This window comes from Lytechinus variegatus, chromosome 16 (genome assembly GCF_018143015.1).
Source record: "Lytechinus variegatus isolate NC3 chromosome 16, Lvar_3.0, whole genome shotgun sequence".
NCBI lineage: Eukaryota > Metazoa > Echinodermata > Echinoidea > Temnopleuroida > Toxopneustidae > Lytechinus > Lytechinus variegatus.
Window position 1 is genome coordinate 26,175,561 of NC_054755.1, and position 14,419 is coordinate 26,189,979.

The following is a 14,419-nucleotide window of genomic DNA, read 5'->3' on the forward strand; positions in this document are numbered from 1 at the left end:
GAATGTGCGTGAGTGCGGGTGTGTGCGCACGCACGCATGTGGGGTTGGTGCGCGCATGTGTATTTCCAACCATCTACAGTGTTGAAAAAAAAACAATATAGCCAGTATTTATCAAACTATTTTCATATGGTTAAAGTCTTTGTTAGGGTGTCGATGCAGGAATGTATGTGGGTGTGTGAGGGTGTGTGTGAGGGTGTGTGTGTGTGTGTGGCGTGTGTGTGTGCTGTCCTTGCTAACTCATTCAAGGATGTAGTTGCATTGGTCAATTTGTTGTAATTATTATATCTAACGTTATAAAAATATGCCAACAAAACCAGGACAAACTTGAGGTATGACTCTAGGTATGGTACCCCATGTGTGTATGAATTGAAATTAAATCCACCCTCTGCCATGCCTGCCGTGTACTTAAATCGACTTCGAAATGAGGAGGACATGTTTGGGGTCAAGATTTTGCCTTCAAGTTACAGTGAACAAAGATATCTTTCAAACACGTCAACAGTTTGAATGAAGCTCGCGAATGAATCTTACCACATGGTTGACGACCTCATGCGTGACGATCTAATGGAGAAGAGGAAATGGTCAAAGGCAGCTCAGGATTTATTCAAAAACAATATCAAACTTCGTTTCTTCGCCGGTAAATGGAGAACAAGTTCTGGAGTTCCATATGCCTTTTCTTCGGTGGAATAGACTTGAATCTATACTTCTGTGGAACAGACAGTGACCTTGATTGTATTATATGTATATATATTTACTGTATATAATGTTTTTTTTTTCTTTTCTCATTCAACATATGATGATATGTCAACTTCTGAATTTATACTTTTAAAACATTTTGACAAAAATCTTCAATGATGTAAACTTCTCCTATTTTCCCTTCTTTCCATCCTACTCCTTCTATTTCTCTCCCTATTCTTTCCTATATACTGACCTGGCTCCTATGCTACTGTTATAAAGGGAATATGTAAACTTTGCTTTAATTCTGGCAGGAGAGACTAGATTGCTCCACTATTTAATTGAACCTATCCCTTTGTCACCTCGTTCACGGCTACACTTATTATACGTTAAATGTTTTTATCATGTGTTTTTGTTTGTCTGGGTATCTGCAGCTCTGAATTCCCTAAAAACACATACCATATATTTCTGCTACTTACATATGTTCAATATTATTCGGTAAGATACATGTATGTCGTATTTATCATGATGTTTATGTACACTGAGATATATACATCCTTACACATCCATGATGAGTTTGTGTAACATTCTTCCTTTTTTAGCATTGGATGATAATGATTTTTATTCAGCTTTCCAAACTTATGTTCATACACCAACTCATGGATCCTGTGGGAATTTTGCCCCAAATGCATTTGATCAGCTAATGGCAGATGATCTTAATACCAACTCATTAAACTTTGATTTTACCCCACATGATGATGAACTATTAATATATAAACAAGATTCAAAATATTACACTGACAATATGTTTTTTGACAAGATTGAAAACAAAATGAATAAATTATGCATATTCCACACAAATATCAGAAGTATGAACAAAAATTTTGAAAAGCTGAATATATTTTTACAACGAAGTAAACATGAATGTTTTGCCATAGGTATAACAGAAACATGGATGTGTGATTCTTACCGCCCTCTTTATTCTCTACAAGGGTATAATATGTTCACAAATAACAGGATGGAAAAGAGAGGAGGTGGATTAGCTTTGTATGTTTTGAACAACGTAGAATGCGAGATAAAACATGAATTGAATTTTATGAATCATAATATTGAAACTTTATTTGTAGAGATTTCTAATCCTGGCAAGAGAAATATCATTATTGGAGTAGTGTACAGACCACCACAGTCTAAAACTGCTGATTTCCTTGCCGAAATGCAATCTATTTTGTCTAACTGCATATTACTTTCGAAGTCATGTATATTAATGGGTGACTTTAATGCGGATCTTTTGCAACATGAATCTTGTGCGTTTGTTATGGACTTTTTAAATATTATGAACTCGTTCTCCTTATCTCCACTTATAACAAAACCTACAAGAACTACTGAACATTCTAAAACACTAATCGACAACATCTTTTGTAATCTTACTCCCCCTCCTGAAGCGGGAATTATTCTTACAGACTTTTCTGACCACTTTTCAATATTTGCTCTCTTCTCTTTATTAAATGAAAATAGGCAAAATGAGTATTTTTTTCGTAAAATCACTCCAGAAAATACAAATCGATTCAAGAATAGCTTATCCACTGTTGACTGGTCAGAAGTTTTAACCGAAGAGGATGTAAATGAGTCTTATGAAAAATTTATGAATACACTCATGTTGTCATATGAGAATAATTTTCCATTAATCAAACGCACAAATTCAAATTACAAAAGAACTCCCCGCATGCCTTGGGTCAGCTTGTCATTGTTAAAGTCAATAAATAGAAAAAATAGGTTATTCTATAAATATAAATCTAATCCAACACATAAAAATCGTATAAAATACACGAGGTACAGAAATACGCTTACCAGTTTAATTCGTCATGTAAAGAAAGAGTATTATTGTGCTCAATTTGTTAAATGCAATTCCGATATAAAAGGAACATGGAAAACTATAAAGAAGGTACTTAATCCCAGCTCCTCGAACTCTTGTAATTTATCAAAAATCAAGCATTGTGGAACGATTATTGAAGATAAACAATGTATTGCCGAAACATTCAACGATTTTTTGTCCTCTGTAGGTTCAAATCTAGCACAATCTGTTCCGAATGCACAAAGGTCGTTTCATGATTTTATGCCAGGCTTTAATCCATTTTCAATGTTTATGTTGCCCATCGACGAGAAAGAAATAACTGATATTGTTCATAATTTGAAAAATAAGAAAAGCCCTGGCTTTGATAATCTTACGAACGAACTGATTAAAACCATTATCGGTGAAATCATTGTACCGTTAAATCATATATTCAACATGTCAATTTTACAAGGTATCGTACCAGATAAAATGAAGATTGCGAAGGTGATACCTATCTTTAAGAAAGGAGATCCACTTGAGTGTCATAATTATAGACCAATTTCTCTCCTAACTGCTTTTTCAAAAATTTTAGAAAGACTGGTATATAAACGTACAATAGATTTTTTCATACGCTATGAAATTTTATCTGATAATCAATTTGGATTTCGAGAAAAACACACAACTTCACATGCAATTCTTCATTTTATTAACAAAATTTCATCTGCTATTGACAAACATTGCCATACAATCGGATTATTTTTGGACTTCTCCAAGGCCTTCGATACCATTGATCATAGTATTCTTTTTTATAAACTACATCATTATGGTGTAAGGGGGAAGGCCTTGGAGTGGTTCAAAAGTTATCTTACAAACAGAAAACAATTTGTCTCATTGAATGGAGTAGAATCTAAACGCCAACCAATTACTTGCGGTATTCCTCAAGGGAGTATCCTTGGCCCCCTGATTTATATCATATATGTAAATGATTTTCAATATTCATCTCCACTTTTGTCTTTTATTCTATATGCAGATGATTCTAGTATATTTTTCTCACATAAAAACCCTCAAATGCTCGTAGATATTTTTAACACCGAGTTGAAAAGTATGTGTGAATGGATATTTGCCAATAGGCTCTCTCTAAATCTTGATAAAACAAATTTTATGTTATTTAGTAACTCTCTTACAAGTTTACCTGACAATATTTTATTGAATGATGTCCAGATCAGTAGGGTAAAATCAACTAAGTTCTTGGGACTTTTTATTGATGACAAAATGACCTGGAAAATTCATACAAACCACATTTGCTCAATTTTATCTAGAAATACTGGTATAATGTATAAACTTAAATCAATGTTTCCACTCAATATTATGCAAATGTTATATTCCACTTTATTACTTCCGTATTTAAACTATGGTATTCTTGCCTGGGGAAATTCTAGTAAGCTTCAACTTGATAAAATTTTGGTTATTCAAAAGAGAGCAATTCGTATAATCTCCAATGCCCATATACGGGCTCATACAGGTCCTCTCTTTTTAGAAAAGGGTGTTTTAAGAGTTTCTGATATTTTCCTTCTGCAGTTGGGTTCTTTTATGTTTCAACTGAATAATAATGACTTGCCTCCGGCACTTAATTATATGTTCATAAAAAACAACCAGTTGCATGACTATCCAACACGCCAAGCATTTTCATTTCATCTTCCAAAAACCAGAACAAAATTTGCCCACAATACTATTATTTATTCAGGTCCCAAATATTGGAATTCACTCAATATCGATATAAAAAGATCTGTTAGCTTAACTGCATTTAAAAGAAAATTGAAAACGTCTCTTTTGAGAAAAGATTACTCCTCGTAGAACCCAACTGTAAGCTTTAAATACACAATATATATTTATCTATTTGTACTCAATTGCGTATTACTTTTAAGACGGTCAGAGAGTGGACTGGGCACCTGGTAGCCAGGGAAACTCTTTAAAACCACATAGCTCTTCTAAGTTTTGCTTCGGTCCTTTGATACTTTTTCTCTCCTAGCAACTATTAAGTTTTTTTTTTCTTTTCCTCGTCTGCCAGGTGCTCTATCCCATCACTATGTCCGTATGTTTACCATTGTAATGAATTACATGTATTCATATTTACAGCTGCAGATACCCTTACAAAGGACCCGTCTACTATTCCACTGGCATACGATCAATTCTGTCAAAATATTTTACGTCATGCTTTAACGACGCAATAATGAACCAGCAATATAATAGACGGGTCTTCTTTCCTTCTTTCTTTCTTTTATGTCTTGTTTTGTCCTCCTTGTCTTGTCTAGTAACCTGTGTGCCCCTGTTCTTTGTAACGTTCTCTGTTTTCGTCCTTGTCCAGTTTCTGTAACTTTCTCCGAGCTCAGCTCTATTTTTTCTATAATTATTTGTAGCTATCAATGATTACACATAAATTATTTGTTAAGGGCCTATCCACAACAAGCTTTTGCTTTACTTTAGGTCCAACCACTTAGAATCTGCTTTTGTATTGTAATTATGCATACTATTTCGGAATGAGTTGTATGTTTTTCTTTGTATTTTGATTGATTTGTGGAAAATAAATGAAATGAAATGAAAAAGTTTGTCAGAATTACGATAAAGGTGGCTTCAACAAAAAAGTCCCAATCTTAGGACTTATTGCATTGGTAAATGGAAAAACCTAATAGTATTAAGTTTGTTTTATAGAATTAGAGATGCATGGATGACACATTCATTGGCGTACAATTGGCGTCTAACATTCCGTAATCAAGTTTGTGAATAATGTTAATAGCGGGCTTCGGAATGTAGGACTCTTTAAAAGATTTATTGTGGCTTAAATATTACAGAATTACGCAGATGATATTAAGGATGTTTCATTTATTCTTGATGAAAACTGTCATATTTTATCGCGTAAAGCAGTTTATGGTGACCGCCTGTACTCTTACACCTCCCAGTCACGCAAAGAGAGAGCGAGAGACATCTCTATTAATCTCCTCTTCAAGACATTAATGAAAAGAGACCAGTCTTCATTGATAGCACGGGTGTATGGGAGACGAACACCTGTAAGTCCCTGGGCGATTATTTAGACCCAGTCAGCTCTGTAATAAGTCGCTTTTCTTTATCCTTTTATAGTGCCCTACTCCACTTTTTCCGCCAGCTATAAATAAAACGGCGGAGCCGAGTAAATGACGGCAGCAAAATGTGGGCCCTATATTAATTTTCGAACGCTCTTTACGTCCTCTTTCCCTCTGTAAATAAATTATCCGTGGAATGTTTCTTATATTCAATGTCTTCTTGTTTACCGAAAGTAGCAAAATACGCCAGTGTGGGTCTAATTAAATGTAGCTATAGCGAACGGCACTCAACGAAATTTTGAATATCAATCAGGAGGCCGTTCAGCTGGATTATTTGCACTTTTTTTCTTTCACACGCTTATCATGTTTTTTTGTTGACAACCATATCGTTAAATGGGTGGAAAACTTCTAGAATGATACGACATAAAAATGGATACAAACTACCGCTCAAAGTGGGAGCTTTTGCCACGCCTAACTAAGCTGCCAAGTGGACTAATTCAGGAGGGGGGGGGGGGGGGGTAAATTGATATGCAACGAAACAGATCTCAATGGCAGGAAATAAAGAATATGATTATTCTATTAAAAGAAAGGGGAGAGAAAATGTAGGTGTTGTGTGTGTGTATTCAAATTGCATTCACCAAACATTTGCTACGGATATTTCGATCAAGAAAATACAGATTAGTAAGCCTATTAATGACTGAATTGTGTTCATATTCCAAAGAAAAGTAGGTTTTAACAAGCGTAAAAACCTTTAAATTCTGTGTCAATTTTACAGAGAATATGTCACTTTTTAAAATCATGGTTTTAATCTTCCACGATTTATAGAAAATGATCACGTGTATACAAATTAGTCGTAATTCATCTAGAAAAGACTTTCGGTGCAATCTGCAAGATGGCTGACTGAAGTCTAACTATACCATATGTGATTGTCATGGTCATACAAGCAAGGAAATTAAAACCAGATCGAACAAATAACCAAAATCGTTTTTCCAAGGACAATCGGCGATTAGAATAAAGTATTTATATTGATAACACTCATTATTACCCTATGAGCGTTAAAGTGCCAATCAAAATTAATGGTAATTTCACAAGGAAATGCCTGTATCCCCAAGGAGACATGAAATAATGTTTCTCATGGTGTATTTAATCAAGAGTGCTCTCTGCTTCATCATCACGATTAGATATTCATTATTCAGAGAAGATACAGGTTCATTGCTCAATTGCAAACCTCTAAAACCAGAATGAGGTGTGGTAGAAAGATCGTGGTTCTAATAAAAAAGTGTAACATCCAAATTGTATCTCTTTAAGGACTAGTGAACACATCTTGCCATACATTTTCTACATAGTGTGTAGTGAACCTGTCTATGTTGCCATGTATGTCGTGGTTTGGGGTTGGAATGAGGTTACAAGGGGTGATTTGGTGCCTTGCTAAAGGTAGAGAAGAAACATGGGATTTCGCACTCCTAGAAATCACGTCTGAAAACAAATTAACATGGTCACTATATATTAGAAAATGTTATTTGTACCATTTTATTATTCATGAGGATATACCTACACACTAAGAAATAAAGGTACAAAATTGAACCCCGATAGGTTGAGGCAAAATCAGCACCCTATGGGTTCTGAAATTTAACCCCTGATTTGGGGTTCAAAAATTGGACCCTGCGGTCGGGGTTCATTTTTGCACCCTGCGGGTTCAAAACTGCAACCCTAGGGGTTCAATTTAAAATTTAGGGGTTCAGTTTTGAATCCGCAGGGTGCAAAAATGAACCCCAACCGCAGGGTTCAATTTTTGAACCCCAAATCAGGGGTTCAATTTTTGAAAACATAGGGTGCTGATTTTGCATCAACCTTTCGGGGTTCAATTTTGAACCTTTATTTCTTTGTGTGTACCGTACATACGCCCGTCCCATCCCATACATACGCCCGTCCCATTACAAGTAAACAATCCGGCGTTTTGATGGTAAACTCTAAAAGTAAAATGCATTTAACCTCGCGAATATGGCAAAGTGCATCATTAAAACATTCAAGATATTCAATTCAATCATGATTCAATTTCATTTTATTGTCCATGGAAATTCGTTTGCTCACATTACAAACATTTGTAACAAAAATTACATATTTCATATATCACATGCATAGATACAAAATACAAAATAAATACAAAATTCAATGATAAAGCGACAAATACAAGGAAAATTCTTAAGGATAAAAAAATGAAAGTTAAGACGATAAGTAAAGGAGATCATCCGGTAGAAAAGATCATCAAAGAAAAATCTTGGGATGTGATTATTGTAGGTGCGGATGGAAAGAGAAACGAAGGAATTGGAGAAACGTTGAGTGCGATATATATTACTAAGGTATTTGATCATATTATCTTTCTTTTTATCAAACGTGATTTAAATCGAAAAGAAATATATATATCTATCATAAAGAAAATATAATAAAGGTCGCACAACCACTCACAATTCGACGTAAAACGAAATCTGAATTTTAATTAGGGCTCGACTGATCGTTGTTTATTTAAAAAAAAGTTACATGGGTCCATCTCCCTCATTTATTGCACGTTGCCATGACTATCCAAAATATTCTAAAGCCGAAATGAAGCCGAAGACAAGTACTATATCATGCAACAAGCGTTCTTTTTTTTAACATGCCCAGTATTATAAGTCAACAGATAAAGAAAACCAACGAGATACAATTAAACAAGCTATCCATGGCACCGACTCGTAAGGGGTGAGCTGGAGCCGATATCCACTCGTGCCAAGCAGTAACCGACAAAGGCTGCGAGTAAGTGGTTTTTCAGTGCATACTAAAGGGTCTTCTGTCGGGTGCGTTCAAAGGATAGAGCTTTTTATTGCGTCATCGGTTACACTTTCACCCATTTTAGTACATTGTAGTGCCTCCTAAAATATAGAATCCTAATATCCAGATCCCCATTTTCGTCGAAACGTCCACCCCTGCACGATTGTGTTATAAAAAAAGTAGGTCTGTGGCTCTGTGCTACTTAACGTAAGTACAAAGAGATGCTGCTTCTTGGTCATAACCCAGTATTATTATTCATTTGTAAAGCCCTTTTTCTTGTTTAGGAAATTCGCTTAACAACTTGAATGAAAATAAAAATCGTACATAAAAAAAAAAACACTATACAAATTATTATCAAGCATTGGCAGTCATTACTAAATTATAGAACCCAAAATTGAATTATATTGCTACCATTTTCAAAGGGTAATACATTAGTATCTGGATTTTTTGAGGGGTTTTTTGTTTGAATTAGAACTTGTCTGCTATCAAAATAGCATTCTACACCTCTGCGCACATACGTGAGGGGGAATAAGAAGACGATGTCACTTTCATCCTAGCACAATGATGGGGACAAATTCTCCAGGGTAAGGCATTCGCTTGTCAGGCTGGTATTCTGACGCATTTGCTTGACTAAAGATTGACAACGCCATGTCACAAGATCACGTGTCCCCCTTTCACCAATCAATTCCTTCCGCGGGGAATAATGCTGTCGCCTTGAGACTGTCTACGCGCTTCGGACAGAGCGGTGGACTGCCCCTACCGAACATTCAAGGGTGCAACTTTATGAACTCGAAAGAAAACATCCGAATACGAATGACAGCAAGGATCACATCGCTACTGGGAAACGATCCGATCAATATTGTTTGTTATTCAAATAGCGAGTCGGTTATTTTGGGGGTCAATCAGTTTGTATCCGATGTCTCCATCTTTCATGGGTTTTCTTTTTTCTTGTCTTAATCATTTTTTACGTCTTCTTTCAAAACAATGGTGGCAAGGCCTCATTATTATTATCATGTACAAGTTTTAATCACATAAATGTGAATCAATGACTACCTGAAAATACAGCGTCTTCTGCACATGTTCGCGGTGTCACAGTGTTTTGCGAAAGTTCGAGATATTGACTGTAACCTACACGTGCCAGAACCCTTAGGCTTCATGCTCTACAAAGTCCCGACATTATCCCACCTTAAATACCCTAAGTCAATGGCACCTTGACTTCTAAATGATTGTTAAAGCTCTTACTTAATTTAAATTCAATAGCTTCATACCCAAAGGATCGAATCCTAGGAAAGACGGGAAGACCTTCCGCACTGGTGTCAGGAAAGGTTATCTTGGTGAGCTTCAAGGTATATGGGTGTGATACGGCCGCGTCATGTATTATTTCCATTATACCATTACTGTGGATTCTGAATTATGGATGCTCCCAGAGTCTCTGAGATTTGGAGCTTCTATAGAGTAGCTGATAAAAACTGCCACGGTCGGCCTCATGAGAGTGTCGCTTTCACAGACACTGCCTAGAGGTCATGATCGCCAAACATTGTCGAGTGTTCGTTCTGTCAGTTCTTGTCAAGGTTTTCTAAATAAACATGCATGAACTGAACAAACGAATGAACGAACCAGCGCCGCAATGCAGAATTTCAAAAGAACATTTACGACCTTCGTAACATGATGATAATGCTAGATATAATGTTACATATCAATCATTAGATTCGTTATGCTTATTGGTATTACATATTGAATAAGAGATCGGTCACTGATTTCATTTAACGACCCCCCCCCCCCCCCCAAAAAAAAGTCGTAATTCAGAAGGGGCCATTCCAGTATAGATTATCTAATGAATACTTGCCCACAAGTTTCAATTCAGGTGAAATATTGCTTGAAATGGGAGAAATTATATTAATTCATCTAACGTTTACCAAAGGTACATGTATCCCTCTCTGACGTTTGGCAGTTACATTGATAACCAGGCAGCTTCCGCCTTTTACGCGAATTAACGATGACTTTATCTCCGTGACTTAGCCTTGATTAAGAAAATATACAGTTATGATAAATCAATTACAAAAGGGGTTAAATTGTACGTCGAGTCATTCAACGAACTGTCGCCATTGATAAATAACGCGAAGCTGACAATTCATCGAGAGTATTTGTTTTTCGTTTTCGTTTATGCGTGTATTTGAAAAGATCATTCTCCAGTGGGCTTACAATAGGCGGGAAGGTGAGCACTGAGATAAAAATCTAGCCTTGCTTTTAGAGCGATTCTTCGAATACTTCATGGTTTTCATGGATAAAAGGAAAATATACATGCACAATACAGCAGCTCGAGACTGAGTTTACCTTCTACTTCCTATACTCCCACACTCTTTCTCTCAATTTTCCCCTTTATCTACTTTCTCCTTGATAAATATTCTTTGTAGTACTTACAATCTATCTTATAGATGCATGTTTTATGTGCTTAGTGTTTCTTCAAGTACAAACCACCCATGACCACTCTCTCTCCCTCTATTTCACAATCTCATGTAATGTATGTGAAATGTATCACAATCGTCAAAATTATCTATTAAATACCCTTAACGCACGCGCACACCCACACACAAACACCCGTTATTCTCTCTCTCGCCCATTGCATGCTTCTACATGCGCACCAACACCCAATCACAGCCCGCACACACTCACACACTTACCCACCCACCCTCACACACCCTTCCACATCTACACACAACACACCCATGCACCCACACACCCTACATATAAATACACACACACACACACACACACGTTTTCCATGTAATTCTCCTCTGCGTCCCCCACCTTTACCCCCCTCCCCTCATGCACTTTGGTATTTTGTCTTCCTCTCCATCCACCTGACTCAATCTTTTTTTCCTCCCACCTTCTCTCGATCTCCCACCCATCTCTTGCGGATGAGGAACCGGAATTCAATTTGTCAGTGTTCGGGTTACATAGGGCAAGGCGTTTCCATCTCGAGGCCACCAATAATTGATTTGATTAAAAACAAACTATCATCCTTCTGAATACAGAAAAAATGTCAATATTACATTACATAAAAAAGGGAAAATCGTAACCTAGGGAACGAAGTGAATGCCATTTACTCTCATTTTTTTTTCATTCATTAACAATATCAATTGCATTCTCGAACGGTTTTTAGTGAATTTCACAACGCATTGTTGTTGTTTTTTTTGGTTATTACTCAGAAGGTTCCTCCTCTGAAGGTTTCTCCTTAGCTTTGTTTTGATACAAAGTCCGAAAGTGTCTGCATTCCTGCATAGGCCAAATAGCATTGTCTATTGACTGAAGAAATTTGTCTGAAATTGCGGTTCCTTTTACATGTTTTAGGGACGTAAAGGATCGAATTACAGTTTTATTGGCGGTAACAACTTTATATGAGGGTCATGCCTCGGAACATTCAACGTCACTCTTCTTTCTTTGCTAAGGTTACTTCTGTTTAAGTCGTTTCGTTTTCTTAAAGGACAGGTCCACCCCATGAAAAAGTTGAATTGAAAAGGGAGAAAAATCCAACAAGCATAACACTGAAAATTTCATCAAAATCGGATTAAAAATAAGAAAGTTATGACATTTTAAAGGTTTCGCTAAATTTCACATAACAGTTATATGCACATCCTGATCGGTATGCAAATGAGGGGACTGATGACGTCACCCACTCACTATTTCTTTTGTATTCTACTATATGAAATATGAAATATTCAGACTTTCTCCCCTTGTCATCCGAAATTGAGCTTAATTCCTCCCTGAACATGTGAAATTAACATTGTTTAACATTATGTGATTCAATTAAGTTAACATTATTGTCAATTCTGTAAAATATTGAAATATTGTATAATTCAAACAATAAAAACAACAGAAATAGTGAGTGACGGACATCATCGACTTTCTCATTTGCATATTACTGAGTTTTGCATATAGCTGATTTGAGAAAAATATGCAAAACTTTAAAATGTCACGACTTTCTTATTTTACATCCGATTTTGATGAAATGTTCAGCATTATATGTTAGTAAGATTTTTCTATATTGATTCAAATCTGGGGTGGACTTGACCTTTTAAAGGTTGACATTGGCATTTGTCATTGTCATACAAAACCAGGTAAAGATAAGCCAACGTGAAACGAGATGGTTATTCCAAATACATATGATATCGATAAACCAAATGAAATGATTGATTTATCTGACCAAGAAATGCGATTTGACAGCATGAGGGCAATGATCTACAATTAATTGGACGGTAAAATTGTTTATAAAATGATATTTCTAAATCTTGTGAATCTTGTGAGGCCTATTATCTAAAGGAAAACATTCCAGCAAGTCTCAATTGTATCAATAAAGAATAAAACTTAGATGCATGCCAATACATTGGGTACTTTTCGAGTTTCGATAATCGATGACACTGATAATGACACGTACATTTACAAGTACTTCATTTTAAGTGGAGCACGGATAATATTATAGTAGTTACAAATATAACAACATTTCTTCTTGTATTTTGGAAGGTCTTACGAGAATATCAGATTTCTATTCGACTGTGCAAACGACACCTAGTTTTTAATTTGTCAAAATGTACTGAGAACACAATTTGTCAACAACTAAGCGGGGTGATTGGGTAACGTGACGTATATCTGACGTCACACCAAGGTCAAGTCTTTAATTGATTCCAGACTTATATCATTTAAGCGATATCGATTTTCCTTTTTGAAAAAAAAATAACGGAAAAATAAGATCATCAGGGAGAAGAGTTTTCACATGTGCATCCAAAAATAATACCAATCGATTGCGAACTGAAATTTATTATTCTTCTTTGTATCTTCTCCTTCTCTATCATTTTGTCTTTATTCTGTCGATATTGGAAACAAAACAAGAAGTTCACTACGGATCAACGTAAAAAAGCTGGTATCATTATTTTACCATGGATTTGGCGTAATAAGCTCAGTTGAGACTCAACAGATATGATTATCAAGTGTTCTTTGGAGGCGGGTGTGTTGCTTGCTCACCATCGCCAATTTCAGATTAAGATGTCTTTGATAGTTTCGTGCACTGGCTCGATAAATTATTCTGTACGATACCCTGAACTTGTTGAAAATGCATTGCTCTTACACTAACTGTAATGTCATACAAGAGTGTAAAGAGTGATCATTACCATGATGACGGAAATTATAATGATAGCAATCATAATTATATTGAGCAATAAATATTGTATTGATTGTAAGTACAGTATATAACCATTATACACGTAAATGAATTAAAAAAATACTTGAAAATAAAGTCACTTTCGTTTTGAGTATCTAACATTATCTTTAACCAAAGAATATACAAAAGTATAATTGTGCGAACAATAATATACATCACCAAGGGTATTAGTGAGAATTAGCGCACGAGGTACCTTTGAAACAGTTTTAATACGCTCGAGGCAGGACCGAGGGTATTGTACTGATTCAAAGGTAGCACGTGTATGTAATTTTTCTAATGACCTAGCAAAATTATCTTTATCATATGTTTTATAAGATGGTTATGTGGATCCTTTTATTCCATAACTCATTCTCATCTCCAAACCAAGACCGGTCAATACAAGAAATTCATTAGTAGCAGTCTGTAGCATCTCCTTTTTTTCTATTAGCTTAATTGAACGACTGGTCACGTGACAGACTCCATTAGATCATTTAGTTTAGATCAGTATCATTATCTTTTGATAATAATAATATAGGGTATTTATATTGCGCACATATCCACCTTGTTACGTGCTCAAGGCGCTCCTATATTTCCCGGCTAAGCTAGGCGTTCATAGCGCACACAGCTTTTAAAGGAATTACTTCCTACCGGTATCCATTTACCTCACCTGGGTTGAGTGCAGCACATTGTGGATCAGTTTCTTGCTGAAGAAAATTACACCATGGCTGGGATTCGAACCAACGACCCTCTGTTTCAAAGTCCGAAGAATAATCCACTGGGCCACAACGCTCCAGTAATTATAATGACAAATGAACACTCTAAATTCCAAGCATTTATAAT